This window comes from Galeopterus variegatus, unplaced genomic scaffold (assembly GCF_000696425.1).
Source record: "Galeopterus variegatus unplaced genomic scaffold, G_variegatus-3.0.2 Scaffold195, whole genome shotgun sequence".
NCBI lineage: Eukaryota > Metazoa > Chordata > Mammalia > Dermoptera > Cynocephalidae > Galeopterus > Galeopterus variegatus.
The window spans coordinates 422,916-441,536 of NW_007726306.1; the positions used below are offsets into that span (position 1 = coordinate 422,916).

An 18,621-nucleotide genomic window follows, 5' to 3' on the forward strand; every position below is an offset into this window, starting at 1 on the left:
TTAGGAGACTTCAGAAGCCAAAGAAAAAAGTGGGGGGGGAGGCACATGCTCAGAGGTGTAATATGACAGTCAAGGATTCAGGTGCACAGTGACATTATGCTGAGTCAGAAAAGCCAGATATAAAAGGCCACATATTGTATGAATCCATATGTATGAAACCTTAAGAGTAGGTAAATTCACAGAGGCAGAAAACAGATGAGTAGTTGCCAGGGGCTGGGGGAGAGGAAATAGGAACTGACTGCTTAATGGGTCAGGGGCCTTTGTTTGGGGTCATGACAAATTCTAGAACTAGATAGTCGTGATGGCTGCACAACACTGTGAATGTAGTAAAAGGCACTTAATTATTCATTTAAAATGGTTAATGGAAAGGAAGGAAGGAAGGAAGGAAGGAAGGAAGGAAGGAAGGAAGGAAGGAAGGGAGGGAAGGAAGGAAGGAAGGAAGACCACAATAAAATGCTGAACAGACAGAGAGGAGAGAACAGACTCATAGTTACTAGAGGTGGGAAAGGGGGAGGGGAGAGGTTTAGGGAGTAATTGGGTAAGGGACACAAAGAGTAATTATGATTTGTAATGATGAACATGTTAATAATATTGATCTGATCACTGATCATCACATCCGCATACTGTAGACAAATAGTCAACTTCATACTCCATAAATATGTATCATCAAAAATTAAATAAATAAATAAAATGGCTCTCCTTCTATCCAACAAAATTTATGGCTAATTTTGTTATCTTTACCTCAATAGAAAAAATAAAGATAAAACAGAGAATTATAAAGTTGGCCCTCTTCTTTTGTAGATGGGGAGAGAGGACCAGAGAAGGGCGTATGGAGTAATGACGTGCTCTGATCATACGGGGCTGTGTGTCCTACCTGCTACAGGCTGTGTGACCCCAAGTTTGTCATTTAACCTGTTTGCTTCATTCATTCACTTAATAGGTATTATGGCACCCCTGTGATGTGCCAGGCACTATGCATGCGTGCTAGTGATGAATGGTGAACAAGACCAAGATGAATTTCTTCTCCGTACATTCTAGTGGCCTGCCTCAGTTTCCCCACCTGTAAAATGCAGGACAGTAATTGTTCCTGCCTCTTGGCTTCTTATAGGGTTAAATGAGTTAAGTTGCATGCTGTGTTTGGCACAAAGTTACTACTGATGATGATGATGATGATGATGACTGTGCTGTTGGTGCTCAGTGTCACAGAGAGACAGGTCTAGAACTCACTTACTCCATGGATTTTCTCATACTGCCTCTAGGCCAGGAGCTAGAAGACCCAAATTAAGGGGAGAAGCTACTTTGCTGGGTTCTGTGCAGTGTTGGCATGGCAAACAAATGTCACCTCACATGCCAGTGCTAATGAAAGGGCACTGACTATTTGGAGCAGTGAGCTGAAAGATTTTATGGCCTCTTTAAGGCTTCGAGGGAAAAAGAGCTGTGATAGATTAGTAATGTCTGCCATGTGCACCATAATAGATAGTAAAGACATATGTTTTGTTCATGGAGCTGGCATTGAGCTTGGGCTTTGGAATATAAAGCTTGGGTCCAAACTACTGCTCTGTCCTATGTACTTGTGTAACAGGGCAAAACTTACAAACACGCTCGGAGCCTCAGTTTCCTTATTTGTGGAATGGGGACAGGGATGTCTCCTCACTGCAGGGTTGTGCTGGGAATTAGATGTCAACAGCCTAGTGGGTCATAGGTACTCAAGACAGTTGAGTTTACTCTGTCTCTGACTGGCTCCTCTCTTTTATGCTTTCTGCTGAAGATGCAGTCACGATTCTACAGGCCCATGGTCTGAGATCCACGGACGTCCTTGGAGTCACCAAGGAAAGGGGTCCCACAGAGGGGCAGACTCTCCCCCGTGGACTTGCTCTAGAGAACCTCAGAGGCAAGCCGGCCACAAGAGAAGGCTCCCTTTCTCCAGTACAGATGCCCAAAGCACCTATGGTTACAGCAGAGAGCTGGGTGTCCAGGGGTCTTGGGGGACTCTCTGCCTGGGGGCACGTCCTTCACCCGCTCTCGTCCACGTTGCCATCATCTCTCACCTGGATGAGGGCCATGACACCATAAATGGTCTCTTGGCTTCCTCTCTTGCTCTCCTATCCATTTTCTACTAGGTCCCCAGCCTTTTCAAGGAGAATTCATCACTCATCGCTCTCCTGATTAAAAAACTCTCTAATTGCTCAGAAAAATGTAAACCCTGAGAGTGTGGATCAAGTTTTTCTTGTTCCCTGCAGTAATCCAGAGCACAGGACAGTTGCTGGGGTTAATTTATGGGTTGAATGAACTTAATTTGCCTGAGCTGCAAAAAGGGGGACAATAACATTTGCCTTTCAAGGTGGGTCTAAGGATTCATATTAAAGTTTGTAAGCAGATCTGCAATTCATGTCAACACGACAATTTAACAGTAATATCCCCCTCCCCTGAAATCTCAAGTCTTCACATACATGGATTGTCCACCACCACCCTCGTTTGGCTCAGGAACCAAAAACACACCTCTCCTGGCCTGTTTTCTCATGTGTAAAATGCGGATGGTGGACCAGACTGTTTTAAAGGCCACTTATGACTCTGAGAATCATCTGGCAGGCATGCTGAGAGTTCCACAGGGTACTGAGAGGTCACCAAGACATTGTTCCCCAAACCCTGCTTCTACCCAAAAGTAGCATTTCTGTGGCCCCATTCTTTGCACCAAGCCCTTTGCAATCCTCAAGAGGGTGCCTGAAGATCTTGGGGTTGGAGGTGGGGTGCTTTCGGTGTACTGGCATACCCTAAGGATTATGACCAAGAGAAGGCTGGAGAAATCCCAGAATCAAAGCACTCTGGTTGCTTACCCCAAATCTTCCCCCTAGGAAAAGATTTAGCATTTCCTAAACCTCAGTTCTTTTTTTTTTTTTTTTAAATTTATTTTCATTCATTGAACATGTTTATGGGATACAGTTTGTTGTTTCAATGCATGCACATATTGTATAATGACCCAATCAGAATAGTTGGCATTTCTATCACCCAAACATTTATCATTTCTTTGTGGTTATAACATTCAAGATTCTCTTTTCTGGTTATCTTGAAATATACAATGCAATATTATTAGCTATTGTCACCCTAGAGCACCAGAACTTACTCTTCCTATCTAACTGGAATTTTTTAACTTTGTACCGGTCCACACCTCAGTTCTTAACACAGCATACCATCTCTTCCTCCAGTTCTCAATTCCCATTGGATTTGTACTTAACTAACATTTTTCTTGAAATCAACTTGCTCTCAAAATTTAAATAAAGTTATTTTCCTAGAACCCTTTCTATTCACTACCCTTGCCCCTGCCCCAAAGCTTCAATTGCAACAAATAAAGGTGACTCGGAACAGAATATAATAAAATCAAAGCAGGTTATGCAATTAAAAGCTGGACAGAGGTGACTGCCCAAGCTTCAGCCTCAGGCCTAGCCCTGTCCTTTTGCTAGAACAGGAGACTAGCAGATATTAGACAGGCTAGTAGGTAAAGGCAGGTTCACACCAAGTGGGGACTTTCACCTTGACATGATCAGAACTAAAACTGAAATTTAAGTCAGTCAATAAATTAAACAGAATAGCAATGGTCAGAGTACATGGTGAACAAGGGTGATTTTTGTTTCAGCCATGCAGTGCATCTGTAATAAGTTCTATTTCTTACTGTGTGTCTCCATCAAAACAAGTTGAAAATCCTGCACCAGCCAGATAGTGAGCTCTGTGGTCCCAATCACCTCTCCCCATCCCCTTTCCTTTCATTAAAATGCTAATTAGCTCTCTCTGCTTTTTCTTATCTGCCTTGTGCATTGGGAAGGTGGGGTGGGATGGGCCAAGAGGCCAAGTTCAATGTTTAAATTAGTAAAGTGGAAAAAAAAAAAAAAAAAGAAAATCAAAAATAAAACAAAAAAATTCTTCCAATTTGCTCTGGAGGGAGAATAATAGCAGAAAAGGTATAACCTGCTTTTTATCGCTTACTACTACATGTGATATAATTTGTTTTGCATGACAGGCTTGGAAGTTTAAGGGCTTGTCTAAGGCCGTTTAGCTCAAAAGCCAGAGATACATAGTCTGGGGTGCACATCACGGGGGGGGGGGCGGGGGGGGGGCCTTTACACCTGTGTCAGAACCCTGCCCAGATCAGCTATGCCTGAGTCTCACAGGTATGAGCTGGGCATTGGGGAAGTTTTCAAAGCGGGGTGGAGAACTACCCTTAACTGTTGCTTTGCCTCCCATGGATTTGTTACCCTTCTTCCCCTGGGTGACAGAGCCGCAAAGGATTACTCAAAGCCCAACTCTTCTGAGCAGTGAGAAGCCCCAAAGGGGTTAATCTCCCAGAACCCTCAAGAGAGAGGCATTCCTTCCATTTGAGAAATTAACCAAGAACTGGGGTTCTTGCCCCACATTTATTCTCTAGACCAGGAAGTTACAGGAAAAGAACATAGGTGGGGTTTTTGCTAAGTACAGTTTAACAAGTTTAACAATAGAAGCTGGTAACATTCAGTAAGACAAGCAAGGTGACATTCCATAATGCAATTTGCAAGAGGTTAAGTCGATCCACCAACAAAAGCTTGATTTTAGCAAACATTCTCTCTCCCTATAGCAATTTCCCAGTATCTGTACATATTAATCAGTAACTTGTCTGTCCTTGAGGCAGCAACCTTGCTGTGTTACAATTCTTTATCTTACAACAGAGACTAGCCTGGGAAAAATTTCCTGTCTTTTGCAAGATTAACATTTTTATATGTACTTTTAAGAAGTTAGGCTAAACTTGAAACTAGGCCTTGTGAAATATATTTGCTTTATAAATATAAGTATACTCCATATCTGCGAGAACCCCAGTTCTTGGTTAATTTTGCAAATGGAAGGAATGCCTCTCTCTTGAGAGTTCTGGGAGATTAACCCCTTGGGGCTTCTCACTGCTCAGAAGAGATGGGCTTTGAGTAATCCTTTGCAGCTCCATCACCCAGGGGAAAAGGGGTGACAAATCTGTGGGAGGCAAAGCAACATTAACTACTATAAGGGGTGTATGGTGGACCGTGCAGGTGACCACAAGTCTACAGAACCCAGGAGTCCCTGGAAATAGAAAGTCAAACATGTCAGAGACACAGGGGGAGTGAAGCTTGTGGTGGTCATTTGGGGAGGCAGTGCGCAGGTACTGGATTTGAAACCAGCCTCTCTCCTCTTCTTTTCCACTACTTGTACCTAGCATCTTCCAAATCTTTGCATCCTTCAAAATGATTGTACCTTCAAAAGGACTAGCCATCCCTGGCCCATCATTTACTTGCTATATGACCTTGGGCACACTCAGTAACCTCTCTTTGCCTCAGTTTCCTTGCCTGTAAAACGGGGATAATACCAACTGAACCTGCTTGTTGGGCTGGCAGAGGGTGAGCTGAGGAGACTTGGGACTTGGGTCCCTGCTGTATCCCCAGCTCCAGAGCTGGCCTGGCTGCAAACAATCATTGAATAAATGGTAAACGCTCAACAAACATCCTGTGAAGATGGTGTCTGACTTACCTTTCCACCACGCTGCCTCCCAGGCCTTGTCAACACGCAATCTTTACACACATCACTGGCTAGAAATGGACATGCCAGACCTCTCTGGGGCCCCAAAGATGCTCCCTGTCATTCTATCTACTCTCAGGACCAAGACAAAGGTGCTGGCAGGGACTCGGGACATTCCTTTCCTGACTGCCACCCCAGCCTTCAGTTTTTGTGCAGACTCAATGGGGCACAATGACACACTCAGCCAAGTGCGCCTCTGTTGTCAAGGCCAGGGTTGCCATGACAACCAATAAAGCCAGAGTCCTGGGCCTTTGCAGATGGCTAACAGGGCCCCCATTCACGGGCTGTGAGGGATGCTGTTGGGACAGGATTTATCTGAGATCCACCTTCCCTCCTCCAACCACAGGAATGCCCGGTCTCACAGCCCTCCCCGCCCAGGCTTCAATCAGGAAGAATCAGTGAACTTAAATCAGGTATGCAGGGAGCATGAGCACATCTTTGCTAACAGGCAGGTAATTAATTACCCAGTCCATGAAAGAGTGAAGAGAAAAGAGAATGGACAAGTTTCAAACAGAAGCCCTCTGTGTGTATACAGCCCTCTGAGTGTGAAATTGTTCTGGGGTAGGAATATGCAGAAAGACACATCTGCAAATGCATGAGATAGTTTTGGATTTCCCATCCTAGGAGGAAAGAATGAAAGACAGAATCTTGTTTAGGAAGGTGCTTGTGCAAACACTGGAGAAGCTACTCTGACCAGAGCCATAGAAGAAGGTCCAGCTTTTAAAATCAGTTTGTTCAGTTCTGTTAAGTGTGTACTGAGCACCTGTGCCGAGCACTGGAGATAATCGTGGTGAATGAGGACATGTCCTGCCCTGATATCCAGGATCTTGGGTTCCACTGGGAAGGACCAAAACCAACCAAACAAATAAGGTCAGCATGCCTGGAGCAGACACACTTCCTACTGGGAGAAAACAAACCATTTTTAAGGACTCTAGGAACTGCTAAGTCTGCAAATACCGGGGCAAATAACAAATGAAACATTTGTTTCCTTCAAGGACTGCATAGCTTGTGACTTAGTAACACTTTGTTGGTGACTGGAGTTATAGTATTCCTACATTTCCTTAGAAATACCTTAACTCAGGCCGGCCCGGTGGCGCACTGCTACAGTGCACCGCTTGGGAGCGTGGCGGCACTCCCGCCGAGGGTTCGGATCCCACATACAGACCGGTTCCCACTCACTGGCTGAGCGGGGTGCGGACGCAGCACCGAGGGTTGCGATCCCGTTGCCGGTCCCAGTCTGGTACGGGTGCAACACTGAGGGTTGCGATCCGTTGCCGGACACGAAAAAAGACAAAAAAAAAAGGAAAAAAAAAATACCTTAACTCTTCAAAATGCAGAAGATTTTTCATTTACACGCATGTATGTAGGTATCGGCTCTGATTTAATGAATTTATGTTTACTGTGACAGGCTTCACGCACACTATGCCATCTAATCCTGGAAAGCAAATATTATTATTCCCATTTTTCAGGTGAGGGAATAGGCTCAGAGAGTTTTGCCACTTGCAGAAGGACACACAGCAGGAGATAGTGGAGTGACCAAAATTGTCTGGGTCCGAAGACCACGATCTATGCACATTACCAGATTGGTAGCTTCAGTCCTTATGCAGAAACCTCATCAGACAACTCAGACCAACACAAATCCCTTCTCCAGGAAAAAGGAATTTCAACAGTTATCACGATCCACAGCTTCCCAAAGCTTTTGGCCACATGTTCATGCTTCATGGCCTTTATTGCCCTAATCGAGCAATTCCAACCTCAGCCCACACTTAACATTTACCCTGCACCCCAACTCTTGTCCCCCTGTCCCTTCCAGGATGCAGAGGCCTGAATTCCAGGAGGACCCCTATCCCAGAGAATGAAATGTAATGTCCTTGCAATAGACAAATGTTTGCACCCTCCCCAAATCCACATGTTGAAACTCAATCCCAATGTGATGATATTAGGAGATGGGGCCTTTGGGAGGTGATGGGATCACAAAGGCAGAGCCCAAAAGAGACCCCAGAGAGCTCCCTTGACACTCCACATATGTGGACACAGCACGGAGGCACCACCTAGGAACCAGGTGGCAGGTCCCTTACAAGACACTGAATCTACTGGAGCCTTTATGTTGGACTTTCCAGCTTCCAGAACTGTGAGACATAACTTCCTGTTGTTCATAAGCCACCTGGCCTATGGCACTCTGTTATAGCAGCCCGAGTGAACTACAACAGTCCTTTGAATGGAAGAACTGAGGCCACGGGTTCGGATCCCATATAGGGATAGCCGGTTAGCTCACTGGCTGAGCGTGGTGCTGAATGGAAGAACTGACATCTTTATAGCTCCATGGCACTTAGGACAGCTCCAGGTAATGGAGAATGTTTAATGGATGTTTTAAAAATTAATCTAAGAGTCTGCCTACTTTTTCTTGCTTTCTAACCAACACTTTAAACATTTTGGTGGAGGAGAGCTAGCGAAGGGGAGGCCCAAGGATAAGTTATGAAAAAGTGTCCTGATCCATCCATGCACCGCCTTCCAAAAAAAACTATGTCAACCAAACAGGCAGGTCACCCCTTGCTTTTGATGTGGTCATATTAGCTGCGAATCATATGATCCTGGACAAACATTAAGGCCTTCTGGATGGTCATTCTTTTTGTTTTGGTTGGCTGGCCAGTATGGGGATCCAAACCTGTGACCTTAGTGTTACCAGCACCATGCTCTAACCAAGTGAGCTAACTGGCCAGCGCTGAATGCTATCTGTGTGCTGATTTCCAAGATGCTCATGCTCAAACCTACCTCCGCATCTGGTGGCTTCTTTTTACGAGACATGAAACTTAATCTGTCTACTTGGGGAGGACTTGGAGTCTTCCCACGGGATGCTAGAGGGCAGATGGCTGGAGCTGTTAACTCTACAGCTGACAGTGCCTTTTTAACTTGCTTTAGCTCGGGCTGGTTTAGCAGGAGTGGAAGCTGGGGGACAAAAAGTGTCAGCAAAGAGAGGGCTGGAATTTGAAGCTCTCTCTGGGGAAAAATGCTGGTCACAGGATGTGCTTCATTATGAATGCATGGGGCCGGGCTGGCTGGTTGTTCAGTGGTTAGAGCGTGTTGCTGATAACACAAGATCCAGGGTTCCGTCCCTGTAGCAGCCTGTTGCTAAAAAAGAAAACCAAATATGTGAGACTAGAAGAGCCTATTACTTTCCCCACCAGCCCCCAAATCAATGGCTTCCTCAATGTTTTGTCCATACAGAGCCAAATATCATAGTAAATTAAATAGTGACAGAATTTATCCTGGCATGGTCTAGGGTATTTATTTAGCATGCTCCATGGGAGGCTGGGGGGCGTCCAGCCCTACCCGGCTTCCTTGACTCTCATCAGGAGGCATTCTCTACCTTTGCTTTGAGAAAAATGTCTCTGTTCTATGACTTCTTGATACTTATATGGGAAAACACACTAAGTAAAAAAAGCAAATCTCCAAATGTTCTCATCACAAAGAAATGATAAACTTTTGTGACAATGACAATGCTAATTACCCTGATTTGATCGTCACACATTGTATACACGTATGGAAATACAACTCTGTACCCCATAAATATGTACAATCCATACATGTCAATTAAAAAATAAATTCCTTTAAAATAAAAAAGAAGCAAATCTCTAAAATGATACTCCTTGGGAAATGCACAAAACCTAAGCCATCCTCCAGGTGGAAAGAGAAGGGTTGTAGGAACCCTTGAGGACTTTCATTAAACCATTTAATTTTTTTGCACAGCAAAACTGATGCAGTAACTGTCTTGTCCGAACATTTCCTAGCTCCCAGCTATCCAGCTGCTTGGAGGGACACACACTAACCCACCTCCCTTGGCTGCACCTCCTGCCTGACCTGCACACACACTGTCCTTGTCACTCACGTAGTATCATCTGTGAATGTCCTTTCTATCCCTGGCTCCTGGTGACATTCCCTAAACTTGTGTGAACATTTTCATATTGTGCCTTGGTCACCTCCTCCAGGAAGTCTTCCTGACTCTCAGTTCAATGTTAGATGTCACTCATCTGTAATTCTCTAGTAATCTTTTTTTTTTTTTAAATAAAAATTTTCAAACACACAGGGTGGCTGAATGACCTTGGGTATAGGCACCACCTAGTTTCAATAATTGTTAATATTGCCATGTTTAGGTTATCTATAAACTAATATCCATATTCTTTTAAGGTTTACCTGTAATGTGTTCTTATCTTTGTCTCTCCCTTTAACCTGTGAACCTCATTTTTTCATTCATTCATTCATTCATACATTCATTGTTAGGCACCGGTATTTCTTGATTACCTACCACCTGAAGACACAATAGTAAATCTTAAGGACACGGGGATGGGGTAGGGACCAGAGAGCAAAATCTCTGTATCCTATTCTAGTAGAAGAAACATAAGACAATTTCACAATGTGATGAGGGTCACCAGCATACCATGATAGTGAGGGACCAATCCATCTCAGCATCCCCAGCGTCTAGCACCACATCACACCCAGAGAAAGCTCAACAAATGTTTGCTTCATTTTATGAAACTAAATGCTCCAATCACGGTCCCACGGTGATGGCCTGGGCTCTGTGGTCACTATGGCAATAGTGCTTTCCTTTCCACCCCCTTGCAAGGTGCATGGGGAGTGGGACCGAGAGGACTGACAAGGATCCACCCCACCTGCCTGCCTGCTCAGGACCGAGGCCACCCCTCCTTCTGCATTCTACTCTGGATGGCTTTTCAAGTGTGTGAACATCTGGCACACAAAATCGAATGTACAACATCAAGGAGGGGAAACAACACAAAACAAACAAACAAAATACAAGAGGCTGGTTCCAGCCTCCTGGGTGCAGACTTCAGAGGCTCTGCTGAGCTTGTGTGTTTATGTGACGTCTGCTGAACAGGTGTGCGTTTTCTTGGAGGTCTTTACAGCACACCTGAGGGGCAGGTTCTCCATGATGGAAGTGGGAGCCTGGAGGCTGAGTACCTAGTTTGCAGGGAAATTATGGAGGACAGTCCTGCACTAGGAAGAGGGTGGGATAGGAGCCCTCTGATATCTGCCCCCAAACTGAGATCTCTGGAGGGAGTCATTTTAGGGGTCGCCTGCCCAGAGGACCACAGAGGCCAGCTCTAGAAAGCATGTGCCTGGAGGGCCATATTTGCTTACCCAGGTTCCAAAATGGTGCCTGACAGTAACGGTTGCTCAATAATCACTTGTCGAATTCAGTAATGGAGTTCCAGCCCTACATTACGATAACCACAGAAATCAGAACTGAAAAGCTGTCTCTCAATCTTGTATCAGATTAATACAATGTTTCTCAACCTTTTTTTTGTTATTACTCCCTCTAAGGATTCTTTTTTAAACAAATATCCAACAAAATTTTAATTCCATAGATGTACTGTCTATCTGTCTAGGTATTGTATTGTATATCTGTACTTCAATTGTGAAGAGTAAGATTTTTTGCTTACCCATAAGTCAGTGTTCTCCCTCTTGGTGACAGTATTGATACCGCTAAGAATGCATTGATTAAGGGCACACCAGCCACGTGCTGGTTTGCTGGGTTAGGCATTTGCTCTGCTTCTCTTTATTCCATCCTTGCAATAGTCTACACGTTAGGCATCATCAGCCCTATTGCATGGATGAGACTGAAATTCAGAGAAGGTAAGTGACTTGTTCTGTATCACACAGCTTTTCATTGGCAGAACTGGGCTTCAAACCCAGGTCCGTACTTCTCTAAAGCCAGTGCTGTTCTGCTTCCCCGCACAGAGAAGTTAAGTAACATGCCCAAGCTCACTCCACGGAGAACTGGTATCTTGAGATTTTAATTTAATTCTAAGTTAGTTCTACTGATTCCAACATTGGTGTTCTTTCTACTCACTGCACTGCCTTGCTAACATCTTTAGGCTACTTAACAAACTTTCTGGGTATAAAAATCAGTTTCTTTCAGGGGAAGAGCATCTCAAGAAGGAAAGGAAGAGAAAAGAAGGCTGCGAGCAGCAACGACACCCCTGCCCCTAGGGAGAGGTGCCTAATGGATTGTTTGGGAGACCTGGGTCTAAGCTAGAGCACCAGGGCTGGAGTGTGGTTAAAGTAACTTGGAAATTGATCTACTGGGCTGTCACCTACTGGCCTAGTTCAGTTTGGATGAAGTCACAGGAAGTTTGATCTAAAGCAGTGTTACCCATCAGAAATATAATGCAAGCCTCAAATGTGAGCCACATAGGTAACTGAAAATTTTCTAGTCGCCATGTGAAGAAAAGTAAAAAGAGTTAAATCTTATTTAACCAGATGTTATCTAAAAATATGATTTCAACACACAGTCAATATAATTATAATAATAATGTAATTATTAATGAGATATTTAACTCCCCCCCGCCCCACCCCGGGACTATGTCTTCAAAATGTGGTGTGAATTTCACACTCACAGCACGTGTCAACTTGGACTGGCCACATCTCAAGTGCTCAATAGCCAGATGGGACAAGAGGCTACCGTACTGCACCACATGGGCTAATGTACTGAGCCAGGATAAGGCAACATGCAATCTGATCTGGGGGATGCCAGCATGAAGCCATCAGGCAGGAACAAGTGGTTTCGTCTAAGTGGCTACTCTCAGTGGGATCCAATAAAAACAGAGTGTAGACAGGACTAGCTACATGATTCATGACACCTGAAGCAAAAAATGAATATTCGAGACCCTTTGTCAAGAAAAGATTAAGAATTTCAAGCCAACGACAACAGAGCAATAAACTAAGAGTGGGGCTCTTCTGAATGAGGGGGGCCCTGTGAAGTCACAAACCCATGAAGCCAGCCCTGGGTGCAGAAGAGAAAGACCCTCCATGTTTATATGTCACTGGCCAAGGCAGGGGGTGCCAGGATTACAATAACATCAACAGATATAATAGTAACAGCAATAGTTATAGCAGTAGCAGCAACAGCAAACCCTGTTCTAAGTTCTTTACGTGTAATAACACCCTTAATTTTCGGAACAATCCTCTGGAGTAGATACTTTTATTATCCACGCCTACCAAAAAATAAAAAAATAAAAACCCCACAAAAGCACAGAGAGGTTAAGTGACTTGCCCAACCTCACACAGCTGTTAAGTAGCTAAGCCAGTATACAAACCCAGTCTGGCTCTAGATCCAGCACTTTAAACCTCTACAGCCCTGGAAAGAGTCAAAGTCACTCAGACTCAAACCAGAAGTGCTTCTTGTAGAGGTACAAGACTGTTGAGTTATCTTTAGTAGTTTCACAATAACAGGGGTGGGAGGTATAATGTGGGTTTTGGCCTGGGCTCGAATCTGGCTCTTCCTTTGTTTTCTTAACTGGAAAATGGGTATGATACAGCTCCCCATCCCCATGCTGCTCTGAGGATTAAATGAGATAATCTACGTACAAAGCGAGGCAGAGTGCCCAGCATGCATTGGCCACTCAAAAATTTTCAAACCTGCAGAAAAGTTACAAGCAGTGCTCACAAGCACCCGTAATCCTAGAACCACCAATTAACACTTTGCCACACTTGCACCCATGCTATCTAATAATATATATTTTCCATTGATCTATCAAATGATACATATTATCTATGTATCTATCAAATAATAGATATTATCTATCAAATAATACATATTTCTATCTATCTATCAATCATCCATCTAGCTTCTGAATCATTTGAGTTAGTTGCAGACACTGAGATATTTTATCCCCAAATCCTTTAATCTGTATTTTTGAAGAACAAGGACATTCTCCTACATAACCTCAGCACAAATTATTTGATATGCAAAGCATTTCACTCTCAGGAAATGTATCATTGATAAAATGCTATTATCTAAAATATAGTCTATATCCAGATTTCCTCACTTGTCCCCAAAATGTCTTTTGTGGCTGTTTTTTGTTCCCCTGATCGAGGCTTTACCCCGGGATCACACACTGTATTTGGGTGCATGGCTCTTTAATCTCTTTTAACCTGGAACCGTTTCTCAGCTGTTTTGCCTTTTAAGAAACTGACATTTAAAGAGCCAGTTGCTTTGCATGTATTTTGCCTTAATATTTTTTTCGAGTCCTTGCAAAATAAACTGTGGCTCCTGGACAAATGTGGGGAAAGGGGTCAGTAGGACACAGGACACCAGAGGTGCAAGGTCAGAACTGGGCAGGTAGAGGACGGCATATAGCATTAAGCTGTACTTGGGTGGAAGTTGAAGATTTTCAGGAAGCAGTGACAGAGATGTTTAAAGATGATTAGAGCTTTTGCAGGCAGACAAAAGTGGCCACGGCAGACAGAGGCCATGGCAAGGGAAAGAGGGTCGCATCTTGGAGGAAATGCAAATAGCAGTAAAGCCACTGAGCATAGAGTACCATGTGATCAGGTCCGTTTCTGCTCAGAGCAGAAACTTCCCTAGGCTGGTCCTTGTCTCAGGCTCTGTGGGTGCTGGGGGCAGCGCCTACTCCACAGTCAGCATTCGCCCAGAGTGACTTGCTGCCAAGTCTCCCAAATATTCAGGGATGGGCAAAGCACAAAGGATTCCCTTGCAGGGGTGGCCTGGCTGCCAGCTCGCACACACTGACTGCAGGATCTTAAGCAGCTAGTCGTCAGGATCCCTACATCTTGCCCTACACATGAAATCCTGTTTTCTAAAATTGCTTTCTCTGGCTGCCTCTTGGGGCCTGGACGCTGCTATCCGACACCTCTTCACACCCCCTCTTGGCATGAGCCATTCAGGTTGTCTGGTGAGAGATTTCCACTGCAAATTCCTTCTATATTGTGGAGGGAAGAAAAAAAAATGCCTACTGACAGTGCTTCCTGGGCTTCCATTCCTCCGAGTTTCAAAGAGAAAGCAGTGCATGTGCGTGTGTGTGCATGGGCACGCTGTTTTAACCCTTAGACTAGAAGGAATGGATTTATTTTGGGGCTTGAGCAAAAATGCTTTCTCAAGGTGACCCTCACTTCATTTCCTGGGACCAGAAGGCAGACATTTGTAGACAGTGGTTCTACAATACTACCACAGTGGTTCTACAATACTACCGATAAAAGCAAAAGCAAGTTCCTTATCTATAGTTTTTATATCTATCGCTCTTTATTTTGTTGCCACATTAAAGGGGCTCATCCTGCTGTGTTCTTGTCACAAAACGTCCTTGAAAAATCTGTCGTGTACAATCGTGTGTCCTTCACACAGAAAGCCACACACAGGTGCATCTGCACAGATGGACACGCACGCACACACACAGTTGCACGCCCCAACACCACACTGAGACATGCCGCCACATGACTGCAGATACACACACGAATGCACACACACGCCTGCACTCACAGTGCCTGGTAGTCAGGGTCCTGCAGCAAGCCCAGCTCGCCTGCTTAAAACACCTCCTCTAGGTCATTCTGCAGAGTCCCTGGGATGCCGCTGGCTGGGTTCGCCCTAAGAGGAGCCGCCGGATATCAGCTCCCCCCTCGGGAGGGTGCTCTAGACTTCCAGGCAGTCCCCAGAACATGGGCTCAGGTACAGGAGAGAGTAAAGGGCTCCTCAGAGGCAAAGCAGGTTTGGGGAAAGGATGTTCTCAGTAGGTACCCAGCAAGTGCGTGAGGAAGAGGGATGCAGCGAAGGCGACGGAGGAGGAAGGAGAGGGCGCGAGAGACTGAAAGATGGATTCAGAAAAGAGGGGTTTTCAGACAGAAACAGAAAGAAAAGATTAGCACAGAAACAAAGAGAAACGGGGACAGAAAAAAAAGAGAGAGAAAGAGAGAGGAAAAATAGAACATAGATTTTTTAAAAAAAGATGATTTAAGCCCAGCTCGGATTAAGTCAGAAAGATGCGCCACATCATCTTGGACTCTCTGAAGTAGGCTATTTCCCTCCCTTTCCCCTTCCAGGGTCCTCTTCCTAGATTTTTCTTTTAACAGGCTCAGGAGCCCCTGAAGGGACAAGGCAGAGATCCAAGGCTTCGGATTCCTCAGTGGCTTCCCAGGGCTCTGCTCCTGCAGCAGATCCAGCCACAGCAATGAAGGGGAGTCCGAGGGCACCAAGTCATCTCCAAGACCTCTGGGGACAGAGGAGGGACCTGGGGGGATCAATTACTCTAGCCCCTCCCATTATAGCCCAAGCTGGAGTCAATGCCCATGGGGGGGGGGGGGGGTCCAGAAGAGGAAGTGGGGATGATCACAAGATGGGGGGGAGGAGTGGGGGACACAGAGCTTTTGGTCATGTGCTGCTCATCAGTTGCCATGACGATGGCAAGGGGGTGGGGGCACCCGGACCGGAGGCTGCAAGAGAGACATGTCGGTTCTAAATCACCAAGACAGCGCTTCAGTTGAGCTATTACTCTGTTGCCAGGGCAACCAATGGGATCAAATCGCAGAGGAAATCTATAATTATTACAAGCCAGATACCGGCGTACTCAGTGCAGTAATCAGCACATTAGGGCAATTCAACATGAACTCTGGGAGGAAGAAATGTCAGCCCCCAGCCCACAGCCCCCAAATCTGGGGAGAATAAGGCCAGAGCAGACTCTGAGAGGCAGATTTGTTGATACTACAGATTGGGAATGTGGAAGGATCTTTTGGCCAAATGAGAAATAAATATTAGGAGAAACCACATGAAATTGCCAATATTTACCACTGAAAAACATTCCCCATAAATTTATTGTGGAAATTTCCATTGTGCAGCAAAGTTGAAAGAATGTCACAGTGAACACCTCTGTACCCACCCCCTAGCTTCCACCATTAAGTTATGGCACTTGCTTTATCACATATCTACCCTTTATCTATCCATCCATACTTTCTATATTTTGATGCATTTCAGAGTAAATTGCATATATCAGTATGCTTCCCCCTAAAATGCTCAGCCTGCATAAAATTAAGTATTTAATCATTTTAAAACAACACAAAAAGGAATTTCATATAGCTCAATCTAAATGGAATGAAATCTAGGTTTTTGTCTTTCTGTCAATCCATCCATTCCTCCCTTCCTCCATCCCTCCACCCATCTACCCATTATCCATCCATCCATCCACCCATCTCTGTGAGATCTCATGCATGCTCATTGTTTCCACAAATGATTCATCATCCCTGAATCTTTCTCCTGGCCCAGTAGTTACCTCTAACAGGATGTCCTGCATCTCAAGCTCAATATGTTTTCAGCTCAAGCCTTTGTCTTCCCTTTACTACACCTGTTCCATTTCCAGTGCTCAGCATCTCAGTAAACAGAACAAACATCTATCCATTTGTTCAAGCCAGAAACTTGGGGAATCCTAAATTCCTCTCACCCATTACCTTCACTCACCACCGTACCTTGGGATCTGACTTCCGCTCTAGCTCTGGCTTCCATCCTCTCCTCTATTAGGTCAGGTACCCATCATTTCTTTCTTTCTTTCTTTCTTTTTTTTTTTTTTTAAGATGACCAGTAAGGGGATCTTAACCCGTGACTTGGTGTTGTCAGCACCACAATCTCCCAAGTGAGCCATGGGCCGGCCCTCCTATCATTTCTTAGCTGGACAGCTGCTGTCTCTCTACGTCCTTCTGTTTTCTCCACACTTACTAATATCATGAAGTATCTGGTCGCGTTAATGGGGTGGGGGAATTGGCACTTCATACATCACTGATGGAAGGGTAAATTTATGCAAATGTCTTAGAGAGCAATTTATCAAAATCTATAAAATTTTAAACGCATAATCCATTTTTCCCCCCACATAATTCTACCTGAAGAAATTTTTCTCATTGATGTAAATTGAAAATAACCTAAATGTCTATCAGCAGGAACTGGTTAAATAAACACTGGTACAAGAATAATATAGAATAACATGCATCCAATAAAAAGAATGAGGTAGCGCCTTGTGTACTGATATGGGAAAGTATTTTAATATATTAAGTTAAAACAAGCTGTGAGTATATTGGTGTAAGGTCTCCCATGTCCTCAGCAGCTCCTCAAACTTAGGTATCATATTGGTTGAAGTAGGTACCAATGTGTCCAGGGAACCTGGCATTCTAAGCTTCCTCTTCCTTGTCCCACGTGTCAACACTAGCTCTCCACCAGGTTGGGAGGCAAGAGTTGAAGCTCAGGGATATCTTCCCTGCCCTGTGGGTCTCCCTAAATAATACACCGCACTCTGCCTGTAATATAAGGAAGCCTGGCCCTGAAGGCTGCTGTATTTTTGTAAATGTTGGTCTTCCCTCTTGTTCTGGGACCGCTGTGGAAGCTAGCTAACCAGAGGGTGAAGTCAACACAGAAACACACCTCGGAGGTTAGGAAAGTTTTGAAGGAGTCCAGCAGGATTGAATGAAATTCTGCCATTTGCAGCAACATGAAGGAACTTGGAGAAAACTATGTGAAGTGAAATAAGCCAGTCACAGAAAGAGAAATATCACATGTCCTCACTCATAAGTGGGAGCTAAAAAAATAAAAATAAAAAAGAAAGATACAAAAATCACAATAATATGTTGAACTCTCAAAAGGAGAGAACAGAACTGTGGTTCCAAGAGGTGGGAAAGGGGGAGGGGGGGAGAAATTGGGAAAGGGTCACAAAGAATAATTATATTTTGTAATGATGAATATACTACTTGTCTTAATTTGATCATCATATATTGTACATAGGTATTGATCTTTGACTCTGTACCCCACAAATATGTATAATCAATTATGTTTCAATAATAAAAAAGAAAAACAGTGTGCAAAGGTCTGTCTTGCTAAACAAATGAGGGTTTTTGTTGTTCATTTATCTTCCGGATTTACTTAGCTCACTTCTGAATACTGAACACTCCTCGCTATAACCTTCGTTGGTGTTTGAACACCTACTTGCCTAGGACTGAGCTACGCACTTTACATATACGATCTCTTTTAAGCCTCAAAAACAATGTTTTTGTGGTAGATTTTATCTCCCATTTTACAGATGTTAGTGGAGGCACACAGAGGTTAACTGACTCCTCTAATAGTATACAGAAAGTGGTGCCACCCCGATAGGCCCCTGCAAAGTCCACGCTTTTCCCATTTCTTAATCATTCCTACTTTGTAAATCATAACTTTAGAACAGTGTTACTGAGAGAAATACAAATACAAGTCATATGTGCCATTTAAAATTTTTT

General features: G+C 44.2%; 1 protein-coding gene across 3 annotated transcripts in view; it reads right to left on the reverse strand.

Moving 5' to 3' along the window:
• The window catches only part of ABAT (4-aminobutyrate aminotransferase), a 102,274-nt gene that overhangs the window by 51,100 nt on the left and 32,553 nt on the right, over positions 1-18,621 (reverse strand). Inside the window, exon 1 of one of the 3 annotated variants that reach the window (XM_008565104.1) lies at positions 14,861-15,011. The exons of the other annotated variants lie outside the window; for them this stretch is intronic. The gene's annotated coding sequence lies outside the window, so the exon portion shown is untranslated. Of the gene's footprint in view, positions 1-14,860; positions 15,012-18,621 lie in introns of those variants that run through there. 3 annotated transcript variants of the gene reach the window in all.